Genomic DNA, 10,839 nt, shown 5'->3' with positions numbered 1-10,839 from the left:
GTAAAGAGACTTTTCTATCAATACTTAAAAGTAAATTTTGGCCAACAGTGTGTGTGGTAGAACAGCGGAGTCTGGGAAGCCTCTGGAAGGACGGGAGGAGAAGGAGAGAAGAGGCAGTGGGCGTCTGCCGGAAGCTGGAGCCAGGCAGAGGGTGGGGAGGGGGCTTCTCCTAGCCCGTGTTCTCCTCGGCATCCCTGGTGGCTTGGGGCTGGGGAGGGACACCCAGCTCCGCCCAACCGATGTCTGCGGCTTCTTGTGCTGCACTCTCCTCTCGGACAGCGGCAAACTCTCGAGCCTGCATTTAAGGCCTGCAGAGCTTGTTTCCTTGGCTTTGGAAAGGCTCCTTAACTTCTGCCAGTCATGGGCTCTCCAGAGGAGGGGCTGCTCCGGGGCACTGGGTGCTCCTGGTCCCCCTGCCCTCCGCATGGGTACCCCAAGGGGCATTTCCAAGGGGCTGGCCCAGAGCTGGGGTGCAGGGGAATGGAGCTGCCTCCACCCCTACATTCCTGGCAGGATTTCCTGTGGGGTCTCCAAGGACCCCCGAAGTGGAGGGCTGTGGAGAGCCAGGCATCTCTTCCTCTGGGGAAAAGGCCTCAGCGAGCAGAGGCAGGTGCGGCTGGCACATGAGCTTCTCCAGGGCTGGGCAAAGTGCTCACTGCAGGGAGACAAACCAACCAAGCACTGAAGCTGCGGCGGAACTGTCTAGAAATTAATGTGAGCTGCAGCCCATAGGAGGTCCCTGGGCAGGGCTTCTGCTTACAGGGCCCCGGGGAGTGCCGGCAGCTTCTGTGGTGTCCACAAGTGACCGCCTCCCTTGCCACATGCCTAGTGTCCTTGCTCTCAAGACAGGAACGTGCGGCTTTCCCTGTGAGCCGTGCACCTCTCCCTCTGGCCAGGCCATGGGTCCAGGGAGCAGGTCTGTGCGTCTGTGCCAGCCATGCGCCTCTGCCTCGGGTCAGGCCGTGGGTCCAGTGGGCAGGTCCATGCATCTGGTTCCTCCTTTCTGACCCCGCAGGTGTCCAGGGCAGTGCCCAGTGTGGCACGTGTCAGGAACGGCTACTCAAGTGGCTTGGGACAGATGAGATTCAGTGGCTTCTAGCTTGGCACCCACAAAAGCACACAAACGGGCAAACAAACACACAGGTGGCCGAGATTGCGCCACTGCACTCCAGCCTGGTGACAGAGCTGGACTGTCTCAAAAAAAAAGAAAAAAGAAAGGGCCCTCTCAGCCGGTGGGCCGGCCTCTGCCAGGCCCTGCACCCCTGACTATCTCTGCCCGGGGCTGCTGGAGGGAGGCGGCCTCCTCCTTAATCAAGGAGGGTGTCCCTCCTTGCGGAAAGGACCATGGCCTGGGGGCCATCTGGAAGTTGAGGAGGCCTTGAGGGGTGGGGATGAGGAAGGCTGGTTTCCACCTAGCGGAGGTTCTGGAAATAGGGGAGGGTGGTAGGTGACCTTTACATCACAGAGATGATGATTTGAATAACACTCATCACCCTGTTGCCATTGGCGGGACTTGTGAAGGGGCCCTGAGCATTCATTGTCTCCCTCAGTCCCTTATGCACATGGAAACAGAGGCAAGGAGTCCATGGACACCCTCCCCGTGATCCTGGGGTGGCTGCTGTGTGGAACCTGCTGACCTGAGCCCCTCCTGTGTTCGCTCGCAGCACCTGCAGGGGCCTGGGGTATGTCCCTGACCTCCTGCTGGGACAGGAGTCTCAGAATGATGTAAACACATTCCAGGCCCTCAGGGAAAGGGAGGGACAAGCACCCCAACAATCCTACCATGTAGAAGGTGTGCAGGGAGCTGCGGGAGGGGCTTCCCCAAGGAGGCCCTGGGAGCCTGCAGACGGAGTCGGGGCGGGGCAGATCTGCCTGCAGAGCTCAGAGGAGGCAGGCAGGCTGAGCCGGTGGGCTCCGATGGGGACTGGGTGACAGAGCGGAGGGAAGGGCCCGCAGGTGCCTGATCCCTGCAGGACGTGGGCAGACAACAGGGGGCTACAGAGGAGCCAGTGAGGCTTATGGGGCTGGGGGGCCGTGGATGCGGGGGACCCCTCCTCAGAGTCTGGGCAAGGCCCGTGGGCTTCCTGCCTTTAGCTGGCACCAGGGCCAGGTACCCACGGTTTGGCACAGACCAACCATGAGAGTGAGGAAGTCTAGGGACCTGGGCTTACCCCTGGTCACTTTCACAGCACCTGGAGGCCTTTGGCATGGGGGATGAGTGGCGGAGCCCTCTATTCTCTATGCGGGGGGCCGAAGGCTCGTGACCTAGAGAGGCATGGCCTTGGGGCTTCCAGCTGCCTCCGCCTCCTCTCCCTCTGACCTGGACAGGGCCTAATCCCTCTGACCTCGGCACCTCTGTGGGAGGTGGTGATGCCTGTGCCGGGCACTATGAGGGCCATGTGGGCACAGTGTGCAGGTTTGCCAGGCTAGTCCCCGAAGCACAGGACTGTGCTCGTCCCTGAAGACACTCAGGGCAGCCTCCATTCCTTACCTCAGCTGGGCATCGGGGCTGGGAGGCTGCCGTCTACACAGACTCTTTACTAGATGCAAGCTCAGTCTCCAGGCCACTGGCACGGCTGAACCCAGTACGAATCAATGCTGAGGATCATGCATGGGGCTGAGGCAGGCCCTAAGGTGGACGGTCGGTGGGTGGCCCTCCCCAGGGGTTCCCGGCCTGCCTGAAAGGGTGACCCTAAAGACAGAGGGTACGTGGGGCCTGGGCCCTTGGGGTCTCTCCTCTTGGCAGGTGTCCTCTCCCCTTTTGAGCTTCTCCACCGTGGTGTGACACAGCTCAGAAGCCCTCAGTGGAAGCCAGGGCCACACCCTTGAACTTAGCCTGCAGCCCTGTGGGCTCAATAAACCTCTTTTCTTTATAACTTGCCCAGTCTCAGGTATTTCTTTATAGCCACACGAACCAGACTAAGATGCAACCCGATGCACGTCACGTGCCCTGCATGGGGCTTAGGACGCTGGGCCCAGCCAGAAGCGCAGGACAGCCCACAATGGCTGCAGCGTTCCCCAAACTCAGCTTCATCACCCCCGAGCAGGCTGGATTCTCTGTGACGGAGACCACAAAGGGTGCCTCAGGGATAGTGGGAACACTCGCCAGGAGTCAGTGGACACTCAGATGACATCCCTGTGTGGTGGCTTTATAACCTGATCTCCAGGTGGTCAGTCCTGGCTTCCGGGCTGACCTTGGCTCCAATTCACTCCTCCCATTCATACGTTATTGCAAGAATCATGAGCTCTAGGCTCAGGGACAGAGCGGGAGGCCCAGCACCCGTGAACATGTGGATGGCCAGGCTGTGTGCTGAAACCAGGGGGTCAGATGCATGACTGTGGAGGTGTCACCATAGACAGCAGGGCCTTTGCTGCATGGGAGGGTCACTGTGAGCCACCACTCCTCACCAGCCACCATGGGCACATGACCTGGCTGAAACCCTGGTCACCTCCAGCCACCTCTGCCCCAGGCATCCGGAAGGTGCCTGTGTGTCCCATGAGGGAACAGAGGGACAGAGCAGAAAGAAGGGAGCTGGCTGTGCACTCCCAGCAAAACTCAAATGCCCAGGTCCATCTCTGCTTCTCTCCCACAGACAGTCAGTGGGTCCTGAGCCTGGGTGGGGGCAGGGGCAGGGGCCTCGCTAGTGGGGTGTGCTGGGCCAGGGGCTCTAAGGTCTGGTGCAGAGCCCTGTGGGCCCAGGCCTAAGAACAAAGCCCCAGGGTGCTGGCATCTCACGGACATCAGTCCTTGGATATCTCACAGGAACTCCAGATTCTCGCTGGAACCCGCTCCTCCCCCAACCACTCCCGTCCCCGGCAAACACTACCATTTGTCAAGGCTCTTAAACCAAATTGGAGCAAGTCTGGAGCTTGTCCCAGGCTGATGAGTGTCCGGGCCAGGGCTTCAACTCTTGACCACGTGGGAGAGTTGACATGAAACCCAGGTTTCCAGTTCTGTTTGGAAAACTTGAAAATCCAGAAACATTGACTTTCGCATTACTCTTATGCGGCCCCATTTCATTTTTTCTTGGGCTGAAGAGGGTGAGTGAGGAGGAGGAGGGGGCCCATCGCAGAGCAGAGCTGCCTCCTGCACGGCCTTCATTCCTGTGGTTCACATTGCTGGTGCGCAGGTGACCTGGGCGCTGGCCCGAGAGCCTGCCAGGTTTCTCAGTAAAGCGAGAGCTAAATTCCAGGCCTGGTCCTGACCCAAACGTGCGTCATGGCTAAAGACGTGCGCAAGCCCTGACAGCTCTGCAGCTCCGGGCAGCACCACACCCGGCCGGCGACTGGACCTGCCATTGGCTCATCCCACGGTGCGACTCCGGGGCCCGCTCTTCCTAGCCGTCAGGGGTCCCTTCTTTTTGACTTCACCTGGCTCTGAGGGTTTGGTTTCTACCTTTCGGAGGATGAAATTCAGCAGAAGTATTGCCACCTTCCTCCCCAGGCTCAGGAAGACAAGGTGAAACAGGGAAGCAGGAGCTGAAGCCCCCCAGGGAGGCCCATACACACTCGTTCACGAGAGGCTGCCGCACCGTGGGGGTGAGCCCCACTGACTGCTGTCCTTCACCAGAGGCTGCCGCACCCTGGGGGTGAGCCCCACTGACTGCTGTCCTTCACCAGAGGCTGCCTGCACTGTGGGGGTGAGCCCCACTGCTGTCCTCCAAGGGGTCCCTGCCAGACTCACCCCCAGCGCTCACCATGCCTCTCTGTCCTGGTTCCCTCCCTCAACCCCGGTCCCCAGAATGCTCTTTCTTCCTCCCCCTGGGCCCTGAATGGTCCCCCAACCTCCCTCCCCATCTCCCACCCTGGCTAGGCTTGAGTCTCTCTCATCTCCCAAGGTCTGACCAGGGAGTCAGAGAGACGGGCCGTGGAGCTGCTGGCCCTGGTGTGGTTCCCTGGTGGGCCACACTGACCTCATTGCCTGGTGGTGGGGACAGGCAGAGGTGCAGGGACAGCTCCCCAAGCCCGGAGACCCGGACCTCCAGCCCCGTGCCATCGATACTCAGGTGGGAGGGGCAGAGTGAGTACACGGAAACCTCTTCCCCTGCTTCCACGCCCGGGAGAGTTCCCTTATTTTCTAATTCACAGACGCCAGCTATCTTCGAAGCTCCTGAATCACTAAGTGGATTGTAATGGCCTTTGTGTTTTATTCATTATGTTTCTTACGTGTAGTGAGCCTCACACGCCCCCTCTCAAGAAGTTGTTTGAGGAACGCTGACGTTTTAATGGTTTGGGGGGTTATTCATACACTTGGCCCCTCCGTTGCCATCCCAAGCAGGGCGGGCCACAGCCTCCTTAGGAGATGAGAGTTGAATGCACATTCCCTTGTGTGTTCTGTGGCTGTCTGGGGGACACCCACTGTGCTCCAGGCACCTCCTGAAGTGTTGGGGATCCCACGTAAGCAAGCCACACACAGGAGTGGTCCATGCAGCACTCACTGGCCAGCTGGGTGACAGCAACATCAAGCAAAGATGCAAGCTGGCATCTGGTCATTGTGGGAGTGTCCGGAAGGACCCCACCCCATCTCTGTGCAGGCATCCCTGGTACCAGTGTGCATCCATTCCCGGAGGGTTGGCCGGGGCTGCCGTCACCCATTCAGATCACCCCTCAATGGAGTGTTTTCCTGGATCACCAATTCCCGGTTTGGAGGTGTAACCCAAAGAATATCTGAAACAGATATCAATCAATGTAGAGGTTTATTTTGCTAAGGTTAGGGACCATGGCCTGTGACAGTCTCAGGAGGTCCTGAGAACTTGTGCCCAAGGTGGCTGGGTTGCAGCTTGCTTTCATACATTTTAGGGATACAGAAGTTACAGGCAAAGATATCAATCAAACCATGTAAGGTATACATTGGTGTGATCCAGAAAGTGAGGGGCTTCCAGGTCATAGGTGGATTCAAAGATTTCCTGATTGGCAACTGGTTGAAAGAGCTGAGCTTTGCCTAAAATGTTCGAGATCAGCAGAAAGAAATGCTTGAGTTAAGACAAGGGGATCATGGAAGCCAAGGTTTCTGTTATGTAGATGAAGCCCCCGGGTAGCACGTTTCAGAGAGACTAGATGGCGAATGACTCTTATGGGAACTTAAAATGTGTCAGACTCTCTGTAAAAGACCTATTAAGGGCAGGGAATTCTCTACAGAATGCAAATTTCCCCGCTAAGAGACAGCTTTGCAGGGCCATTTCAAAATATGTCAGAGGAGAAATATATTTTGGGGTAAGTACTTTTCCTTCTTTCCAGGCCTGCTATCCGTCATGTGATGCTCACTAGATGGGGCATTCCAAACGGAGGTTGGAATTTGGTGTCTTACTGCTACAGAGAGTCTTTTCTGCCAGTCTTGCGATCTCTGTTTTCAGGTTAATGCTGGTCAGCTGTGCCTAAACTCCAGTGGGAGGAGAGTATTATGAGGCATGTCCAACCCTACCTCTTCCCATCCTGGCCTGAACTAATTTATCAGGTTCCTTTGGGATCCCCTTGGCCAAGAGTAGGGGAGCCATTCAGGCAGTCGGCGGGCTTAGAATTCTATTTTTGGTTTACAGGGAGTACTGTACTAATCCCAAAGGTGATTTCTGGAAGGATAGCTTCTGTGTGCAAATGAATCTGGGGGTTCACCCTGCACATGTGCGTATTAAAGGTTCTGAGAAGTCCTGCAGTGAAACACACACAACTCGTCTCACCTTCGTGTAACCTGGCATTTCTCAAACTTACTTAACCATAGACTTGTTGTTTAATGTTGCATTTATTGGCACCTACAGGGTAAGCGTGTATGTAGTTGCACCCAGGACGCCCTTTCTGGAGAAGCAGAAACCCCTCAGGCCATGTGGCCGAGGAGTGGCTGCAGCATGTATGAGGACAGATTGCTGCTGAGGCCCCAGGGGAGGGACCACTGAGTGGGGTCCTCAGATCTGACATGCCGTCCCTGCAGATGACCCCTCAGCGACATGGTGGCCTTCTCATCACTGCTCCCCCAACGGAGGGGAATGGCCTGATGAATCATGCATGATTCATTAATCTTAATTAAAATGCAAATGTATTGCCAACATCCTCTGACAATTAAAGCCCATTGTGGGAATATGCTTAAAGCTTCTAGGCTGATGTTTCTTTTGCTGAAGCGAATTGGATGACTCGTTTAGCTCCGAAACGAGGTGCTGAAAGGGGTGCTGCTGGGGGATGTGCAGTGTGGACAGACAGGTGAGATCCGCAGAGAACAGGCTCCCTGCCTCTCAGTCTCCTCTCTCTCTCTCATGCACGTGCACACGCGTGTGCCCCGGGCTCACTCTTCAGCCATACACTGAGCTGTATTTTCCTCAGTGCTACCAGACCCGCAGGCTCCCAATTTGGCAAGGGAGGAAAAACTAATTATGGCTTCACCTCCTGCAAGAAAGAGCCTGCAGGGGCTCTTCAGAAACCTGCCGTCGGGTCAGAAGCACGGCCAGGCCGCCTGCAAATGCCTTGCTGGAAAAATCTCTCTCTGAGCAACTGAGCTGGGTCCTGTGCACTGGAGGGGACACTGAGAGGCCACGGAGTGGGCAGTGGGCGGGCAGTGAGGCTGGTGACCACCGGCACAGCGCCAGCCTCCCATGCCAGGGGAATCCCAGGGTTTTGGAAGAAGTCAAGTCACGGTTTCATGTACGATCCCCACGCAGCTGTGCCAAGGCTGTGCTGAGATCATTGGTGTCTGCCCTGTCAGAGGGGCTCGTGCTCTGAGAGATAGAGCCGAAAGTAAACTTTGCCCACCAAGGAAACCTGGTATCCCAACTGTCGTGGAGCTGCTGTGACACCGACTGCTGGCTGCCCCGTGAGGTCTCGTCCCCGCAGGTTTCATCCAAGACCCCCATTCCAGCCGACACAGAGCATTTTAAAAGAAAACCTGTCTTTTCCTGTGTCTTGGCCAACAGGGCTGCATTCAAGAAAGTACGGCAGCCTTTCCTGACAGCCTCCTCCCTGCCCAGATCCTGCAGCCCCTGCCTCTCCCCTGCTCTCCCGATGCCCTCCCGCCGCCCTCCCGCTGCCCTCCAGCCCAGGTCTGTGTTTTCTGCCAGGGTGTCCGGCTCTTCCCTTCTGCTCTCAGCTCTCATCTGCCCCTCATCTTACCTCACAGGGCTCCAGCTCTGGGCTGACAGTGATGGGAACAGGGATGTGTGCCGATGACTCATCCCGTCCCTCGCATGCGTGTGTGGCCAGCGCTTGCCTCGCCGTGCTGCCTCCATCCACATCAAGTGGCACAAATGGAAACGGGTCACCACTGTCCTCGGGATGAGCCTGGTGTCATGGCTGAGTGGTTCTGTCACTGTCTTTTCGTGGTTTGCCATAGAGGTGAGTCTTTCCAGAATCATTTTCTTTATGAACTTGATTGAAATGGGTCAGATTAGCCATGCTCCTGAAATTCTGCCATCAGCCCACACACATGCACACACACATGCACATATGCATGCACACACGCTTGCACACACATGCACACACATGCGCATGCACACACATGCACACATGCACAAACGCACACATGCACACACGCACATACATGCACACACGTGCATGCACACACACATGCACACATGCACACACGCACACACGCATGCATGCATGCACACACATGCACACATACACACGCGTACACACATGCACAGAGACACATGCAGCACACACATGCATACACGCACATGGTCACACCACTGACCATACTGGTCTGATTAACTTTTTATTTTGAAACAATTGCATATTCACCCGAGGTTGCAAAAAAACAAAAAATCCAGAGATTCCATGTACCTTTCACTCAGTTTCCCCGGGCACATCTTGTGTAACTGCAGCTCAGGACCAAGACCATGCTGTTTCCTAAACGCCCTGGTGACTGCTGGGCTCACGTGGTGGAGGGGTACCCCGGCCCGCTCATGTAGCTTGCACGCTGTGTGTGTCTGAAGCTGGGGTTCCCTGGGCCGTGGGGATGCCCCCACTCTGGGGCTGTAACTGTGGGACACTCTCAACAGTTCCTTCTTCATCGGGTTCAAATGCAATCCTTGCATCCCAGTGTCTCATCTCTGCTCCTCTTGCTCCCGTTGTCACTGCCAGCACGCACCTCCTTATGAGGCCTGGGCGGGACCCATCTCCCTGATGAAGGCAGCCACCATCCCTGTCGTTGCCTTTGTAAATGTGCTCCTCTTTCTGGGCACACTGGAAGCGCTCAAGCACCAGTGATGCTGAGCGTTTCTGAGCAGCCACTGAGGTGCTCCTGGCCAACCTCCCCTCAGTCATCCCCCGGGCACTCCTCTCCTCGGCCCTCCTCCTGGTCACCACCTAGACACTCCTCTCCCTGTCCCTCCCCCAATCATCCTCCAGCACTCCTCTCCCCAGCCCTCCTCCCAGTCACCCCCTAGACACTCCTCTCTGTGTCCCTGAGGGATTGCTGGGGGATCACCCAGTTTGGGGTGGGATGCAGGGTGGTGGTGTGAGGGGCAGGAGAGGCTGGGGATGAGAATGGGTTCCTTGCAGGGTGGTGAGAGGATCCCCACCCGGGGCCAGGTCCCTGTAGCCTTGCAGCTCCAGGGGCAGCTGGCAGGGGCCACCTTGAGAGGACGAGGCCCTGATCCTGTTGCCGTCCTCAGCCTGGAAGACCTTGACCCTCCTGCTCCAGTTCCAGGTGGAGACATCCCTTCCTGTGGCTCCCCTGGGCTCCGAGGCCCAGCCTCCGGGGGCTGGCTCAGCACTCAGACACAGCCCTGGAGGGCAGCAAGGAACCCCCTCAGGCTGTTCTGCACACAGTTTGTGACAGGGGACAGTGACCGAGGGAGCCGGGGAGAGCCGTGCCCAGCTGTGCTTCCGGCCCTGAGATTGGTGCCAGTTCCCCACGGCTGCTGCAACAGATGGCCACAAAAGGGGTCATTTACAACAGCAGGAACGTGTCCCGGCTCCGGCTGGAGGCCAGACGTCTGCAATCAAGGTGCAGCGTGTCGAGTCATGCTCCCTGGACGCCTGCAGGGAGGAATCTGTTCCTTGCCTCTTCTGGCTTCTCTGTTGCCTGCAGCCCTTGGCACCCCTGGCTCGCAGAGGCATCACTCCAGCCTCTGCCTCCACCTTCTCAGGCCTTCTTTCCTGGGCCTTCATCGCAGCTTCCCTCTGTGCACCTCCGCATCTTTCCTCCGCTTACCAGGCACCAGTCGCACCGAATCAGGGCCCACCTCTCTCCAGGGTGACCTCATCCTAACTCACATCTTTTTTTTTTTTTTTTAAGACGGAGTCTGGCTCTGTCACCCAGGCTGGAGTGCAGTGGCCGGATCTCAGCTCACTGCAAGCTCCGCCTCCCGGGTTTACGCCATTCTCCTGCCTCAGCCTCCCGAGTAGCTGGGACTACAGGCGCCCCCCACCACGCCCGGCTAGCTTTTTGTATTTTTTAGTAGAGACAGGGTTTCACCATGTTAGCCAGGATGGTCTCGATCTCCTGACCTCGTGATCCGCCCATCTCGGCCTCCCAAAGTGCTGGGATTACAGGCTTGAGCCACCGCGCCTGGCCCCTAACTCACATCTTAATACACCCGCAGTGACTCCGCTTCCAGAGACGGTCACATTCACGGATATGGGGTGAGGCCTTTGACAGATCATTTTGGGGACACAATTCAACCCACTCCATTTGCCCTTTGTGTCCTCTGATGGGCTGAGAAATATGCCCAGCTGGTGCCAGGCCCAGGGGCCTGAATCCCCAGGAGGCAACCCCGGGCCGCACCCTGGTTCTGGCTGTTGTGGGATCGTTCCTTCAGTGACCTGGGGATCTGTGCCTGGTCTCTGCGTGGGGTGCCTGGCTGGGTCCTGGCTCTCACAGTCACGGAAAGTCAGCATAGGCACCTTCGTGGC

The sequence above is a fragment of the Rhinopithecus roxellana genome, chromosome 13 (genome assembly GCF_007565055.1).
Source record: "Rhinopithecus roxellana isolate Shanxi Qingling chromosome 13, ASM756505v1, whole genome shotgun sequence".
Classification (NCBI taxonomy): domain Eukaryota; kingdom Metazoa; phylum Chordata; class Mammalia; order Primates; family Cercopithecidae; genus Rhinopithecus; species Rhinopithecus roxellana.
Note: the sequence above shows the minus strand (reverse complement) of the source record.